Genomic DNA, 18,857 nt, shown 5'->3' with positions numbered 1-18,857 from the left:
ACTAGCACTATTATCTACTCTCTATCCATGGTTAGGTTAAGGTTTGATTTGGTTAGGTTTGATTAGGTTAGGTTTGGTTAGGTTTCATTATGTTACTATGGTGTATTATTGACGATAATGTGAAATATTGAATTCAAAAACCATTTTAGAGTACCCGAGAATTCCGAGAATTTACCAGTGTAACATTCGTAAATAAACGGAATGGATTACATCATCACGTTGTCGAAGCTGACTTAAAACACAGACTTAAATGATAATTCTAAAAGAAAAGAGAAACAGTAATTGCATTAACTACAAACAGTTCAAAAGACGGGGCTTAGAAACTGTCACGTAACCTTCCGAGTATATCTAGGTAAGCACTGCACTCACGCACACGCACGCACGCACGCACGCACACACACACACACTCACACACTCACAACTTTCTATCAGCCACAAGGACAGTGCAGACCAACATAATGTGAGTCATGACCACAGAATTACGGCAAAGAGAAATTTTAAGGTTGCATGTTCTTATTTCTTTGAACCTTCAAACAATTCCAATATGATTTCCACTTATTTATTTAATTAAATAGTCGCTCAGCTGACTAAGAACTCGGCCCATCCTCCTAAAATGAAAGTACTTACAGTAACGATGTGGTCGAAAGTACAAATATGTTGTGATTGGACCACCAAAAAGGGGAGTAGAAATAGCCTAAGCTACTCTATCCCTTTGAGATTCCTAAGCTACTCTATCCCTTTAAGATGTATTTCTTTCTTGTCTCAATAAACATACTTAAACTTGAACCACCAGAAAGTAGACTTTTGTATTACTGAATTTGGACAACCTGGAAAAGTTTTTATAATGATGTTGCTAATAAAACCTAACTTAATCATCCTAGGCCTAATGCACACTATCTGAGGACTAATATAGTACATGATATACTGTACTAAGAATATTTAAGTTTGGTTTTTAGCTTTAGAAAAGGTTAGGACTATAAAAAGTACAAAAAAGGGCTCAATTACCACATAGTGATAGTTTTTACCATACAGTTACAAACATTACTATCATCATTTCAGGAGGATGGATTGAATACAAAACCTTTCCCAGTTTGTCCAAAATTCAATAGTACCAATGTGTACTTTCTAATTGTTCATTCCGTCAATATATGTTACTGTAAGTATTATCTAAACAGGAGACTGGGGCTGAATTCTGTATATCTATTCCAGGCTAATTCTGCAGATGTATGTATATATATAATACGGTAACTTCAAAACAACGCGAGCAACTAACATGACGTAAAAAAAAATTCAGATATACGGTAAAAGCTTCAGATATCGTTTTAAACCTTCAATATAATGTCATGAGAAAATACTGAGATCATATATAATGAGACCGAACTTGCGTCATTGGACCTCCTTCCCCTCAGGCACACGCACTCTACACACACACACACACACACACACACACACACACACACACACACACACACACACACACACACACACACACACACTACTGAGCTACGCTCGTGGTGTCCCGTCTTCCTAGCACTCTTTGTCATATAACGCAGTAGTTTCAAAGCGTTATATGACAAAGAGTGCTGGGAAGACGGGACACCACGAGCGTAGCTCTCATCCTGTAACTACACTTAGGTAATTACACACACACACACACACACACACACACACACACACACACACACACACACACACACACACACACACACACACAGTGCGTGTACCTGGGGAGTCCAGGGACGCCGGTTCGATCCCGTTGTATAACCTAAATATTTTCTCACAGAGAATCTTAACCTTGCGATTTCATTATCCATAATAAATCATTATCATTAAGAAACTTACATGTAAGCAATGTTACTACCATTTAGCTAAATATAATGTACTAAGTTCCTGCCAGGAAGGCATCTGACCCTCTCAAATAGACACCAGTATTACTATAATATACTTGAATTTGATATTATCTGTGCTGGTGACAAAACATTCCCCCAGGGCAGCATACGTAGCTCTCGTCTTTCTCATATATATCTATGACCTTCCAAATGCCACCCAACACCTCAAGGCAACACTACTTTACATAGTATATCTACCCAGAGATGTGTTTACTAATGTCTGCCCATAAAGCAATGTGGCTACCACTCTACCACATAATGATGATTCTACCAGTCTCTTCCAGTTGAGTGATGTCTACCAGTCTACCTCACATACTGACCATGAGGTTGTGTAACTCCCAGGATATACAACGCAGCAAGACTCAGGATACATGATATACTGCAACAGAAGCTCCTGGAATTTAGATTACTACCATACGCGACGTGACATTTAAAGTGTTTATTTTTTTCATTTTTTACCCCTATTACTTTGTATAATCAAATAAATACACAGAACTAATTAGTTTGTATCAAGAACTAGCAAATAAGCTCGGCAGCAAAATGTCTATGTATTATGGACTGTATTTAGGATAAAAACCCACACTTATGTATTTGTGAAATTTATGTAAAGAATTACACCAAGTCTTTCGCACTCTCCTAAGTGCTTTGTCAAGGCTGATTATAGTATGTGGTTAGGAGTATGTCTTCTTCATACTCATGTATGTCTGAGTATGTCTTCATCTATATAATCAACATATACACACACTGAGTATTTGAGACTTGCATCTCAACGACTAATCTAGTCATTAATCTTGAGATGTCTTAAAATGTGTATTATTGCCTATGTACTGTATTATGGAAGACATTATTAATCGAATTATGGGCTATACTACTGTATATGTATTCTGGTCTGTAATATGTGGTGTGTGTAATGCACCTGTATTCTGAACTGTATTATGGGCTATATTTGCTGTATTATCAGGTATATCATGGAATATACAGCGAGTTGTATTAAGAGCTGTTTTAAGAATTGTATTTTGAGCTATATATTGTGTGCATTTTTATTTTCAATAAGATTTGCTATATTATAGGATGTACTATAGGTTCTATAGGGGACTGTATTATAAGCTATATCATTGATTTGCTATATTAAAAATTCCAATTCAAATTAAATAAAAACTTCATTCATAAATGATTGAGCATGTATAATTGACTTATTTTTACCAAATTTCAAGTACATTATTCTTTAAAGACAAAACAATAATAATAAAAGTCTACCACTGATCATTTATACCTATAAATTATATACTAAATAAGAATATTAACAGGACCCATTATGACATGATACTGACATTGGCGTTGATGTGACTGAGAGATGAGTGGCAATGATGTCATTTATGTCAGTGTGAGTATACACTATTTTTTAGGTTCTTACGTTGCCAGGATGCTATTACTCTTTGATTTATATTCTGTCATCTGTCTGAACACCAGTGGTATATATAGCCCATAATCAAACCCTATATATATATATATAATCTATGAAATAATCTGTATACTGAGGTTAAAATATACAGCTTATATTTTAAGCTATAACGTATAGTGCTCATCTTACACTCAGGACGTTAACGAAATAAAGGAAGAGGATTTACAAAAAAATAAAAATAATAAGGCGGACGACACCACTATAATGCTTAGAGTGTATACCTACAAAAGAGAGAGAGAGAGAGAGAGAGAGAGAGAGAGAGAGAGAGAGAGAGAGAGAGAGAGAGAGAGAGAGAGAGAGAGAGAGGGGGGGGGGGGAGCACAAGAACTGATGATGTAAGTATCTAAATACAGTATGTCACTCGTCTGGTGGCAAAAATAAAGGCACTTGAAAAAAACGGTGTAATCGCGACTATGTCCACTCGAAGTCATATGTTACATGCCTCTCAGAGTTACAACTCTCCAAGGTATATATATATATATATATATATATATATATATATATATATATATATATATATATATATATTTCGTTAATGACGTAGATACAGATATATTGACACTTTTAAGTGCTCTAATATGTCTTGAGGCGAATCTTGCAACAAGTTCTTTAAGCTGCTGGATCATACAAATAGGAAAATTGACTTGACTGGATGATTACTTTTAATAACTGACACTATATTAATATCTCCCCATCCTAAACCAACCTTGACTTAAACTGTCACTGTGTAGTGGACTTTGATGTTAGGTAAGACTAGGACGGGTTAGATCAGTTTAGGCTAATCATCAAAGTTTATAATTTAAAATCATCTCATTTAATCATTTAATCAAAATCATCTCATTTAATCATTTAATCAAAATCATCTAAAAAATCATTTAGTTTAGGCTAAATCATCAAAAGAAGGCGCCAAGCTGGGACAACTATGTAGCACAGTTTAAAGCTAAGTCAGTTTAGGTTAAGTTAGGTTCGGTTGGATAGATTAGACAAGTTTAGGTTAGGTCAAATCAGGTTAGGTTAGGTCAAATCAGGTTAGGTTAGACTAGGTTTGGTTATGTTAGGGGAAGCTAGATTAGTTAGGGTTGGTTTAATTAGCATATGCTTAAAACAAAATGACGCTATTGTGATTTCTATGTGTATATAGTACTACGTTACGTACATGTTTATTACGTAGTGTCCTTCTCTATGCGACGGGTCTATGTAAACTGATAAACATTTGCTCCTACCAAAAAAATAATATTTCACTGGGCATATATCAACCCGAGATCAAATACAATTACCTCACTGGCTCACCTGTGTACACTATTTATAATGATTATGCTAGTTTACGGAAACATGATTGATGAAAATCGTGTTTTATCAGTTGGATCAAGAATCACTCTGGTTATGTTTTCAATGGAAACTGGAATACTGTACAGTATTCTTAATATTTGTCATAATTTGCCTGGCAGGTTACCTATATTAATAATTTCTTCGGATGTCGCTTTATCTAATACACCAGTTCTTTCATTATCTCACTGTTTTGTATTTTTAACGCATATTATTCAGAAAGAAACAATATCTGAATAGATAACATTTATTGTCACAATTGCTAGGTTACTTGATGTTGTCTTAAACTATTGGCTGCAGACAGCTCAAGGTACTTATAACGATGTAGAGGATATAATCTCATATATTTGAGAGTATATATATTCTTTATCTGTAGACATTTCACCTATAAGAGCTTTATCAGACCAAACAGAAAAACACTGGGCCAAGTCTATAAAGGAAAGCCTAAACACTTTCTCCCAATTATAAGCTGTGGTCTAGTGCAAGGGCTTGTTCACATGGTCTATATTATCTCGTTAAAAAGGTTCCTCCGTTTAATGTTTTTCTGAAGTTTGGCTGTCAGGAAGCGACTGCCCAGCAAATATCATTTGTCTAATAGTAATTGCATATATATGTATCACTGTTAGAATAGATTGCGCAATCATTTCCAATAAAATGATTCATCCTTCGTGTTGTTACTGAAAATATATATAATCGTTTCAAGTTTTAATTAAGCTGATCTATAATTTGCAGCAGAGCAACACCTTTTATAGTACTTAGCTATAAAGACATTATCATCATACCCTAATAATGCTATTATTTCAAAGTGCTGCCATAAGCACTCAAGATCCTAATCGCCAAGCACACTCGTGAACAAATTACACGTGTATCAGACAACATGGCGAGATGATCATTCGCTGCACTAATACTTACGCAAGATGACAACAGATTAAACTTTAATCTCACAGCACTTACACTTAAAAAAACGTTAGAGAGAGAGAGACACTTTACACCACGTTTGGTCTCTAGGCCGGCAGACGAGAGACTACTACTAACAGGCAGCCTACACCGGACGTGGGTCTCTGAGCCCGATTATGTCTCTACTTCATACCATACTTGTTCTACGTATATTCATACCGTGCTTGTTCTACGTATATTCATACCGTACTTGTTCTACGTATATTCATACCATACTTGTTCTACGTATATTCATACCGTACTTGTTCTACGTATATTCATACCGTACTTGTTTTACATTCATACCGTACTTGTTCTACATTCATACCGTACTTGTTCTACATTCATACCGTACTTCTTCTATGCAGACGACGAGTCACAGGGAAGTAGCCTAAGCTATTCTGTCCCTTTGAGATGTATATTCTTGTCTTAATAAACATACTTGAACTTGAACTTGAGTCACAATAACGTGGCTTAAGGTAAGAAGACTACCTTCCTTCATGCCAGAAGATGCATTGTGCATGCCTCGGGCTGACGTGGGTGAAACATGTTATTAAGTTCTCACCCTCAGGGTTGTGACCGACCCTGGTCACAGCTATAGGAGACTTGGTCAGAGACCGGGCCGCGGGGACCTTAACCCCGGAATCAACACAAGGTAAGGTGACCCCCCCAAAAAAAAAAACATTCATCAGTTTAAACGTGTGTATTTAAAGTCGATATTTTTCATATATAGTATAAAGTATTATTATTATTTTATCTATAGGTAGGCCGAGGTTGGGTGTTTAGGTTCTAATGGGAATTACCTATATTTTCAGTTCGTTGGTGAAGCATTTAGGGAGGTACGATTTGAACAGAGGACAGAGCGAAGCCTATTCCTTAAAAATTAAAACGTCATAAGTTGAGTAAAAAAAGAGTTTGGTGGCTGAATTAACCATCATTTGGTCGTTGCTTACAAGGACGGGTTATATGATTCATGTGTATTATGTTTTTCATTCGTAAACAGGGGGGTTTGGTTTCTGGGTTAACGAGCATTTTACCCTTGCATTTTAATGAAGACGAGTAGCACGACGCGACCCTGCACCCGTGGACAAGTTTTCCCCACACGGCCTTGGAGTGCAGAAAAATAAAATTTTAATATTTACCAGACCTTGAACAGGCTAGCGGGTCTGGTCAGAGGTCAAAAGACAGCGTTAATAGCGTTCTGCTTCCGCAACGAGAGAGGTTAGCCTTGGTTACCTAGAAGTGCTGGAGACTTATGGAATCCATTAGGTTTTAATGTATATTAGGAATAGCAAAAGTGTTTAAAAATTAGTCTGATCTACAGTGGATTAATTTTCATTCTATATAATAACATAATTATCGTATTTAAAACACATTTATCTATCAATCTAACAATTTCGACGGTGCGAGGCGTCAACTTGGCTCAGGCCACCAGTGTCAGAAATCTTGGCCAAGTTGAAGCGTTAAAATAAACCCATCATACAGGTGGTACATATACTCTCACCTGCGGCCAGACTAGACAATACCACCTTGAAACTACGAGGCCTGGCTAGGCTCCTTCACCCTACATTATTACGATATCATACACCAACCACTGCAAACACACTGATGGCAGGTCTTCCCTGAACACTCCCTCCATCACCGCATTGTTTCAAAAGTCAACCATTAGAACAGTAAAATGAGATACAGTGTTACCTTAAAAGGCTTTATATTGTAAACACTGCGATGAGATTCTAAAGATATTCGGGAAACGCGACAACTGGAGATAACCGTTTCCTTCCGGTGGGAAAAACGTAATCGAGCGTACCAGATAAATGGTTATCCAGAATTTAAAGTGAACTTTGTCACTTATTGAAGTAAGCGCTCGAGAAGTAAGTGCTCGAGAAGTAAGCGCTCGAGAAGTAAACGCTCAAGAAGCGCTCGAGAAGTAAACGCTCGAGCAGTAAGCACTCGAGAAGTGAGCGCTCAAGAAGTGAGCGCTCAGCAAGTAAGCACTCAAGAAGTGAGCGCTCAGCAAGTAAGCACTCAAGAAGTGAGCGCTCAGCAAGTAAGCACTTCCGACGTAAGCATTTGTGAAGCGCTCGTGAAATAAGCACTCGCGAAGTAAGCGCTTATGAAGGAAACACTTATAAAGTAAGTGCTCGTGAGTGAGCCATGCTCTGTATGAAGCAAGCGATGGCTGGCTGATGTGGACGAAGACAAGAATGATTTGGAGCAAGCCACTGGCAGGTATGATGAGATAAAGCCATCACGTGGGTATGAAATCATGCCATGTGGCATGCCTCATTAAGTCTGGAGTAAGCTGTGGAATCAGCTTAGGGTGGAATAACTAGAGCGTTGTGGAGTAATTTGTATCTGATGAGGATCGACCCATGGAATTTGGAATAAGCCATGACAGATACAGAGCAAGCCATAACAGATATGTAATAAGCTTATTGAGATATGGTGTATATTAAATTGTTACATAAGCCACGAACACAGAAAGAGGTGGATGAAGCCATGTATGGAATAAGCCACGGCAGGTGTGGTTTTTCAGCTGCTGTAACAGCTGTGTAGAACCAGCAGGTGCCTTACTATGACATGATCTGCAATAGTATAATCCCAAAAAAACAAAACTGATAGAGTATAGCAATATTTTCTGTTTACTTAAGAAAACACGTAACACCGAACGCTCACAACGCGTGATCAGTTCATCACTTCCAGCGTCAACACGCCTAGCTTGATGGACCAAAATTACTCTCCCTTGAACACTTTTGAAAGCTGCGTGTGTGTGTGGTATTTGTCAAGTCTCGGAGTGCCCTTGGTGGACGGGCAAGACAGTAAATGACAGGAGTAACAGGCGGGAAGGAGTGCCAAGTGGCCCCATAATTGGGGTAAGGGAAGGGGGTGAAGGGGGGAGGGGTAAAGACAGGTGAGGTGCCTCACCCACACGGAAAAGGGAATTTGAAATATATATATTACCCTTTATAGTTCTCGGTTTATATATGCATTTTTGGGAGAGGATATAGTGCATTTATCTAGGATTTACATTTACAGAGATTTCGTAAAGTATATCACTAGTTTTTTATACATCACATCGATATATATATATTTCCATACAGTATATATATATCGTTTAATTCATTCATTACTTATATATATATATATTGCATATAATATATATCACTATATTTTATGCAATAAATCGCTATATTTCATGTAGTATATTGTTGTATTTCAATCTATTCCATCTTAATGGCGTCAAAATGGGGTGCATTATTTGAAGACAGGACTGGTGATTTTCCCTGACGTTACACATTCCTTCATCTTTTCTGTATCTAATACAGGTAGGTCTTCTCTGAATACTCTTTATTTTCTTCCCCGAGGCTATGGGTCCCTACACTTGCCCCAGAGATGGTACGGTAGGAATATATATTGACTTTACCTTTCCTGTCTACAGATTAGGAAATAGAGTGTATGAACCAGATAATAATAAAAGTAAACAAATTATTTGTTTATACAAGATTGCTATTCGTTAGCTGTCTATTCTATTTACAGTCAGTGATTTATAAATTAGTGACTTGGGGGTTTGTCCTGGTAATTACCTTTCCCCTGCTGCCCAGTTAAAGATGGGGGTAGTGCATTACGCTTGTTGTATTATTAGTTGGTGTATTACTGTATTATTGTTGTATTACTGTGTGTGGTGTATTGATTCTGAAATACATTTGTGTGTGGTGCTAGGCTAACAAACCTGTGGCGACATTTTCCTGATTGTGGCCAACAGGATCAGGAACAGATGTGATTGAGCACAAATATATATATATATGCATTTAGCTTACGTTAATCAGACTGTTAAAGAAAATGTATATGACCTGTTCGTACTTTGGATTGCCTAGTGTAGGATAATTTTTTTGAAGTTTTTGTTTTAAATGTTCGGTTTAATGTCCGATTGCAACCGGTACACTTTAGGACAAGTTAAATTAACTAATTGTACGAGTAAATGTAGAATATTCTGTCTAGGTCATGTTGGGTGTTAAGGGTAACATATCCTTACTGACTGTATAATCAACCCCTTGGCGTACTAATAATAATATATATAGTGTACAATAAAGTGGCCTATTTTTCTCTCACTTTTCATATTTTCATTATATATATATATATATATATATATATATATATATATATATATATATATATATATATATATATATATATATATATATATATATATATATATATATACGCGAAGGACACTACTGCCACCTGGCGGCTGGGCGGGAAGCTGTCGCCCCAGCAAGTCACCAGGTGAGACGTGTAGTTCAATGTTTCATGGATTTGCTTCTGTAATTTGTATGTCCTATATGCCATATTATTACAAGATGGTGCATAAGAACCTTGCGCAACTGTTGATGTCTTGAGACGCGTTAAGCGTAAGCGTAATTACAGGGTTTTGGGAGGTGAAATATGTTTGTTTACCCAGCAGTGAGTGCTGACGTCATCTTCTGTGTCTTAAAAATTAGGGCTTGAATATATTACTACAATTCTGAAATACATTTACCGAGCCAAAATACAATCATCTATTCTGTCGTTACTTATGAAATATATTGGCGTCATTTTTCATTTAGTCAAATCTATGGGTAAACTTGCAACAATGATGACCAGGAAATGCCTCCAAAGGATACCTGATTAACCAGACTGTGTGATGCATACGTCAGGGATGCGAGCAGCCGCGTCCAACAGCCTGGTTGATCAGTCCAGCAACCAGAAGGCCTAGGTAAGAGACCGGGCCGCGGGGACGTTGATCCTCGGAATCAGCCCCCCAAGATAACCTCAGGTCCATTTTTACTATTTTAACACGCTTCAAATTTAGCCTAACTAGAAGTTTACGAAACCAGTCAATCCACCCAACCCATCGAGGCTGATGCTAATTAATGCGAAGTGGGGTAAAAATGAGTTGGGATTTTTTTATTTTTGCTTTATTTAAGGTGAAAATTGCAGTGCATTAAATGTGAGGCCAAGTTTCTGCCTTACAGGGCACCAAGTTTCCATCGCCTCGTCCAGTGATTTCTCAAACATATTGATAAAATGATAAATGAAAATTTCGCTCAGGACACCGGGTGATCTTAAATACTCAATATTATTAGTTCTTTCGAATTTTTTTTTTTTATGAAAGCGATCTATAGACAGCCAACTGCTGCAGATCTGTAATGCTTAGAACGCAAAGTGGAGACTATCTCGTGAATCTATAAACATTGCCCTCAACTCTTAAACACACACAGTCATACTCGCGTAAATATGCGCATGCTCTCATGCTTGTATACACAAAAGAGCACACTAATTATGTACACGGATGTAGATGGAATTACAAATAAAGGGGGGGGGGGGGGGCGTAGGGTACCAAGAAAGGGTGACAAAAAAAACTACATATTATCGCAATAACTGAAACGAAACTGACAAGTGTTATAAACGATGTGATCTTTCCAGGAGGAAATCAAACACTAAGGAAGGAGCGGGTGAACAGGAATGGTAGAAGTGCAGCCCAACCGTTACAGCTGCATTGGAGCGTTGAGTAAATATTAGTATTTGACAAAACCGATTAGCAAGTGTACATATTAGGAATAACAACAGCGCGATGACAAGGTAGTTTTACAATCCAACGCCAAACTGAAAGCCTAGGGAGGAATACGATGAATATAACAAGACCTGCCTAATTATAGCAAGAAATGGAGACCATAATGACAATGAAAATGAGGAGTAAGATTGATCGTTATACTTGGAGATTTTAATCATAGGTAAAAGATTGAAAAACGAAAGACCCCCCCCAAACCCCCACCCTCCCTCCCAAGAGGGTTGGTGGGACATGGATAGCAAAGCTGATGAACACATCTGACACAAACTTCTTGAAGCAACAGATCACAGAACCAACAAGAGGAAGGAGAGAGCGACCCACCAACAACACTAGACAAGGTGTTTACCCAAAATGAGGCAGATGTCTAGAAGACAGAATATGAAATGTCCCTAGGAGCCAACGACCACTGCATAGTTACGTAAAAGCAGTTGCTACTGTAAGATTTGCTAATTTATTCAATTAACAAACCCAGAAAATCAAAAGGTAAAAAAGATTGATGGTGACCTTGAGGTCGTTGCCTGGAGGTCTGACGGAAAATATTCAACCAGATTGCATAGCTTTCTCTTGCTTTGTCTCGTTTTCAGACTTTTATTGTTTATTTTTTAAGATACGCAAGAAAGCAACAAGTAGTTAAGATAACACATTCTTGCTTCATGGTCATTCAGGTAGGGAAATAAGTTTCGTACACCTTGGTGCAACGTATCTTAGTGTTTGATTTGTACTATTTGGTAGAAAATCGTAGAAAGGTGTACATAATACCAATTACCCACGACCGCTCGGAACTTGCTCCGCACACTAAGGGGAGAACCGAACGGTTTGACCCAAACGGGAAGTTTTGAATTCCTCTTCGGGGACGAGGGCAAGCAAACAGGAACTACCGCATATTACAAGCCTCCCGTGAGATTAAAACAGGCTCCACCCACCCCGGTGGCAGTGCTTGCGTGTGTATGCATGCGTGTGTGTGTGAAACTGAGGCTTGATAGACGACCGTCGCCTCAGGCTGTATCAGCGGCAAAATTCCAGGCAGATATCTGTCTAGCCTCTTTCATTACTTGCTGCATCCTGTCTGTCTCAGACCATCGACACAGAATGTCATTGAGAGCCACCAGTATTTGCAATTGGGGACTATAGAGTAGCAGCTATCTTCTATCTTCTATCTATCTATATCTTCTATTTTCCCGTTCGTTTACCCTTCACGTGTCCGGTTGTCTTTCCCGTTTCCTCCCTCGAGATTTCTCGGCAAAACCGGAATGTTAAGTACACGAGACATTACGGAACGATGACTTGCACCTGGTGTTCAGTTTCACTTGTTGGGTGAAAAAAAAATAGATCACCAAAAAATAGATCCACTTTGATTTTTTTTTAAGATTGATACGCTCGCTCTTACTCAGATTCAAATGATGAATGAAAATATATTAAACAGTATAGTTTTCGTGGAAAGATTTAGAAATAAATAAATGTTTTAGACCCTGAAGTAATTTGTTTGGAGTATTATATTTTATTAAAGGAATGTTTCGCGCCTTTTTTTTTAAATCCGACCCATGTAGTATCTTAATATGCTCAGGTACATCATTCCAACAAGGCGCGCTATTATAAACTGCCCAATTGAAAAGTATATACAAGAAGAGTTAATATTGTATGATATATCATTTAAATTTACAAAAATTTCATTAATAGAATGTAATGAGGACCTAGTCCTAGATAATGTTTAGCTAAGCTTCTAGAGTGTGAATACGTTAGTTACAGTCCGATACAGCACTGTATTATTTAGTACTGTAACTAGAACACTTATATTATCTCTTCTACTCCAGCGGGTTACATGACGGTGATTTTAGAATAGCGTCCACTTTCACCCATCACGATGGCTTAGTGTCTAACGAGGTTCATACAGCGAATACAGCAACAATGTTTAAACTATTAGCCATGCGTTCAAGATACGGTTGATGAATTCTTCTCCAGTACGGGTTCATTTTGTTAAGTATGAAGCGATGCGTTTTGTATGGACAATACAAGCCATCCTTTCAAGATGTCACAAAAATGATTTACTAAATTGCCCGAGCCTATCCTAATAACAGCCTGTCCTCTTGAGATTGCCCATCGTCAAGAAACTGTCATTATTAGTCACCTCTCCTCACCTACCAGAGCACCCAAACAGACAACGGGACAAGTTCAATTAAGTTTATTGAGAAAAGAAAAAAAATACATCTCAAAGGGATAAAGTAGCTTAGGCTATTTCTACCCCCCTACAACGGGACAGAATATAAATTTCGCAAGCCGCTACCATTTTCGAGTACGACAATTTTTGGTCTTAGATAAGAGTATACGTCAAAATGAGACGTTCTATTAAAGGGAGGACGGGTTGAACCTAACCTAACCGATAGATCCACACATAGTAGTTGTTTAAGAGCCGCTATGATTTATAGCAGCTCTCATTTTGTCCATTTGGGATTTTCACGACAAAATGCGATGTATTATTGAAGACGATAGGTATGACGGAGAGGCGTCCATACCTGTTTTATGAGCCGGATTCCAGCACCGCGCGTAACCAGCATACAAGACTAATAGAAAGCTGCCGCTGCTTTTTAAGTGTGAATCGTAAACGAATAGCAGGCATATATTGCTCTCCACGTGTGGCTAGTATACTAATGCTAGGCGTTCACTGCTTTCTAAGCATGCATAGTTTTTTGGGGGAAAGCTGCACACGAGATAATGCCAGTGGTGCAAGAGTTCAAACATCCGGTGGTGGACGATACTGCCTCTTTACACACACATACATACTATATACCGCACTGTTATTATAAGCAGTTTATTAAGGGAGTTAACTCTGATAGGCTGCAGCACAAACAATCGCAGCCTAGTTTTAGTACTAGGATGCAGCAAAGATTGAACATCGGTCCACTCTCACTAAGTACACCCATTCAGCAGCCCGTCCTCTAAACAAAGGCCTCGAAGTCCATTCCGTGCACCCGCCAAACCCCCCACTGTTTATGAACGAAAAGCGGTTTACACACGACTCACAACTGATGACGTCCGAACATTTCCGGAACAAGTGCTTCGCTGACGACTTTTGTTCGAACTACAACGCTGTAAATGCTTTACCCACGTACTACAAATAATCGGCAACATAACCTAAACACTTACCCTGTGTTTAGATGATGAAGATGATGAATGCATCTTTGGGGTCGACAGCTGGATAGAATGGACTTGGCCTGAGGACGGGTTGCACTAATGTGAATACAATCACTCTGAGCTCACAATAGACTTGTGTCTCTCCTTCAGTTTACACATTGAAGCATCACGTTATTCGGTGACATTTTCCTATAATCTCAAAATATATACATACTAGGAGGGGGTTTTCGGCTGCGGCCGGGTCTTTCTCCCACTCCCCCACCCCCAAATCTCATTCCCTATCCACCCCTCTCTTCCCATAATCCCCCTCTCACGCCCTCTCCACCTGTCTTTCCCCTTCTCTCCTTCCCTCTCTTCAAACATCACCCCCTTCTCCTTATTTAAAGATCCACAACAAGAAGCAGGGCCAGTACATGTGTGCACACAGATAGCTTTCAAGTCCCCAGCTGGAACAGGCTTCGCAACCGTCTCCTCACGTATGACTGTGAAGGTTGCATGATGCAGCTGGTACATTCACAACAGAATTGAAGGCAATTCTTATCGCATTCAAAGCTATATTAACATGATGTATACAGATCTATGTGATGTTCGTGGACGCAAAGTGGACAATAACAGCCATTAAACACTTTAACTATATGCTTTGTAATGTAATTGTAATAGTATAGTGGTTATTCAGAAAAGTTAGAAATATTTAACATGAACTTTTGTATAGTACAGAGATTGATAGGAATAACAAACAGTGAGGCAGCAGAATACAGCAGAACAAGTAGCAAAGGAAACGCTTGGAGATAAATCTTGGCCTTCCCAATGAGATTGTCTGCCATACTGTTACAGCCTCTAATGCTACACTCTCAAGAAACACCTTCAGGAATGTAAACAGCAAAGATTAACTGACCCTGGATCAGTGAAATGTAATATTAAAGCTATATATATATATATATTATATATATATATATATATATTATATATATATATATATATATATATAAAATAGCTTTAAAATAAAATATTAAAGCCACTGCATAAAATCATAACAAAGAAATACCTCAGATGGCTCGCCCACTCCTGTCAGACATGTCCCATTTATGCACTCAATTGGTTTCTGTCTTGCATCTGCGTCTATCCTATTTTTAAAGCCTATCAGGGTATTTACTTTAACAACGCTTCTAGTCAGTTTATTCCCTAATATATATATATACACTGTAATGTCATGCTTCCTTTTTTTCCATGTCTTTCAAAATTCCTTCCCTCCGCGCTATTCCAAATCCTTGTCCTCATATCCTCTCCCTGTACTGTATTGTCATACTGGCTTAGCGCTTTCATCAAATAATTACCTTACCATTCCATTTCAACCCCTCCCCCCATCGGGTATTATGGGGCCGTGACCTCCGTTGGAGCCCCATGCGTGAGTTGATGGCAAGTCATGGGTGTATAGTGCCCTGGGAGGGTGTCTTGGGGTGTGTCCTGGGTGTATAGTACCCTGGGAGGGTGTCTTGGGGTGTGTCCTGGGGGTATAGTACCCTGGGAGAGTGTCTTGGGGTGTGTCCTGGGTGTATAGTACGCTAGGAGGGTGTCTTGGGGTGTGTCCTGGGAGTATAATACTCTGAGAGGGTGTCTTGGGGTGTGTCCTGGGTGTATAGTACCCTGGGAGGGTGTCTTGGGGTGTGTCCTGGGTGTATATACTACGCTGGGAGGGTGTCTTGGGTTAACGGTTGTATGAAGCCTAACGTTGTTTCATTGAAGCCCCGTTAGGTCAGATAATATACCTCAATTTAACCCCGAGGGGTCGTTATCTCTTAGTGGTCTCGACAGGGACAGGAAGCCGGCAGCGTGTCAAATGTTCCCCCCTCCCCCACAATTATTCCTGAGGATTTTTTATATTTTTGGGGGGCAACTGAATTTTTAAATTTAAAATTTAGTCACTCTGTTTTGTGGATTTTTTTTTAATCGAATTAAACCTCTTGACTTGTTTGTTTGTTTGTTTGTTTGTTGAGATAAGTAAGTACAAGTGAGTAACTGGACTGTTGTGACTGTAGTGCTGACTGGACTGTTCGTGGTTGTTGGACAGATGGAATGGGGGTGATTGTTGGACAGATGGAATGGGGGAGATTGTTGGACAGATGGAATGGGGAGATTGTTGGACAGATGGAATGGGGGTGATTGTTGGACGGATGGAATGGGGCGATTGTTGGACAGATGGAATGGGGGCGATTGTTGGACGGATGGAATGGGGAGATTGTTGGACAGATGGAATGGGGTGATTGTTGGACGGATGACTGACTGTAATTCTAACCTTAGAGTTGCATCATGCATGAGACTGAAATGACTAAGCCAAGATCAGCCTTGAATAATGCGTGTAATACTTGGTCACGGACTCTGAGGTATTATTCTCACTACACCTGGTCCACGACTCTATAGGGATTCCCTTTACACTTCTAGGACTCTAAGCTGTTCTTCCTACACTTGGTCCAGGACTCCACAGTATTCCCCCCCCCCCCCCCGACCGGGCCGCGGGGACACTAAAGCCCCGAAATCATCTCAAGATAACCCCCTACATTTGAAACTGTAATGATGGTGATGATGTCTTGGGGCCTTTTTTCCCAAACCACTTTAGACTTGAGGGTAGAGCGACCGTCTCGCTTCTTGCAGGTCAGGGTTTAATCCCCGACCGTCTAAGTGGTTAAGCACCATTCCTTAAATCTTTATTCTCATCCCTTCCGAGAGCTATATAGCCGTAATGGCGTAGCGCATTCTCCTGATAATTACCTCACCTTGGGCTTTCTCGTATAGGGAAGGTGCAACAGGCGAGACAGGTGTTACTTCCTGGTCCACTGTCCTGGGATTTGGCTCCCAGACCAGGTAGTTAGAATGTTTTCCGTTCAAACATCATTTTAGCCATAGACTATTCTTGGCCCCGGTGGCAGACGCGTATCCAAGAACTATTGCGGCCTCGGGCTATTCCTGGAGACCTTGGGCGTTTTGATATGACATTCAGTGGATACTTATATCTCAACACTCACCTTCTTTGTTCCTGGTGTCGAACCTCGAGCGAATTCCTTGGAGATGGGGGCCGCGAAGTATTGAAGACGGCGGTGGCCACAGGGTGCACGTCGTCTTCTGGTTCAGAGTAAACGGTCTTGTCTGTGATGGCGAGAGATGAGGCAGCTCTTCGGGGAAATGAGGGGAAATGCTTGCTTGTGGCGGGTCAAAGAGTGGAAGCCCAGAGAAGAGTACAAGTCTTGTGTGAAAGAACAGGAGGGTCTGCGGGTGGTGAGTCAGACGCCCAGCAACTGAGGGAGTCTGTTGAAGCGGTCCGCAGCCAGCTGCAGCAAGAAGACCCTCCTAGCTGGCAGTGGAGGGGTGTCCTTGCCGGGGGGGATATGCACCTCACTTGCTGGGGGTGGTGGGCAGCGGAAGACACTCCTCACCAGACCTTAAGCTTCTGTGAATGAGAAGTGGCACCCAACAAGTACAGTGGCGCTGCGAGGCATAAAAGGGGGTGTTGTGCCCGGGCGGGAGTGTTGTGGCTGGTCTGTGTCACCAAGATCCTGGAGCGAAGCGTTTTCTACCTATGCAGACGCTCTTCCCCTTTGATTCAGTTTGCCATATTTGAAAATGCTCGGGAATTTGAGATCGTCCAACTCTCGCAGACACAAATAGCAACCCTCCGTGAGAAAGTTCAGAGATCGTACTTAACCAATTGCTTAATGCTCGTGAGATCACTGGTAGAATTCAAACTGCATTTGGTGTGAGGGGCAAACGATGAGTACCTAAACTGGCAGTGAGTGGGGCCGGTCTGACTGGAGGCTAATTGGTACCCGCAGCTCTCAGATCTGGCCAGTCAACGTTACATTGGCTTAAAAATGTCCTTTATCGTTCCTATACGTCACTCATAATATCCTTCGCGCCAGCACATGTGGTCGAGGGCGCACCTAGCGTCCTAACTCGTTAATTTCTCTCCCCCTTTAGTCGTCACTCAACGGAAACGTGTTTACAGCTCTTCACTTGAGGCTGGCGGGGGCGCGCTAGGCTGTGTTTACACTAGGTGCACCTCATTAGAGGTAATACACGTACAGGAAGGGAATATAGTCCGGCGCCGGCCGCACACCGCCTCCAGCCAGTGTGTCCGGGGTGGAGTGTGGTAATGCACTAGGACGACGGTGTATGTAGCCTCGCCAGCCGACCCACTCACACCCCGCCCCCGACCCCTCCCTCCACCACCCTCACACTCACTCACAGCCCAGGAACTAGCGTAGTGGTAGCGGCCCAACCAGCTCTCCTGGCTCGCACACACACCACCGCCCAGCGTCTCTCTGAGTTTCGCTCGCTTCCTCTAGCCTCCGATAAAATCATACCTTTGGATGTCAAGCTGACAGGGACTTGGTTTCCCGGAATGAATCACGTTTTCACGTCAGGTACAAAGGAATGTGTTTATTATTTCGCTCATAGCATCGTCAGCTGAGCGCGCGTATTGAGACGTTTGCAGTAGTGACGTCACACACAAACA

General features: G+C 40.4%; 1 protein-coding gene across 2 annotated transcripts in view; it reads right to left on the bottom strand.

Moving 5' to 3' along the window:
- LOC123774745 (integrin alpha-PS3) overlaps positions 1 to 18,470 on the bottom strand; it is a 54,774-nt gene extending 36,304 nt beyond the window's left edge. The window contains exon 1 of one of the 2 annotated variants that reach the window (XM_045769291.2): positions 17,371 to 18,470. The gene's annotated coding sequence lies outside the window, so the exon portion shown is untranslated. Of the gene's footprint in view, positions 1 to 5,631; positions 5,769 to 17,370 lie in introns of those variants that run through there. The other variant, XM_045769292.2, reaches the window with a different exon arrangement.
- Positions 18,471 to 18,857: the final 387 nt, after the last annotated feature.

The sequence above is a fragment of the Procambarus clarkii genome, chromosome 68 (assembly GCF_040958095.1).
Source record: "Procambarus clarkii isolate CNS0578487 chromosome 68, FALCON_Pclarkii_2.0, whole genome shotgun sequence".
Classification (NCBI taxonomy): Eukaryota; Metazoa; Arthropoda; class Malacostraca; order Decapoda; family Cambaridae; genus Procambarus; species Procambarus clarkii.
The sequence above is the reverse complement of the archived record's forward strand: the minus strand, read 5'-3'. Positions and strand labels throughout refer to the sequence as shown.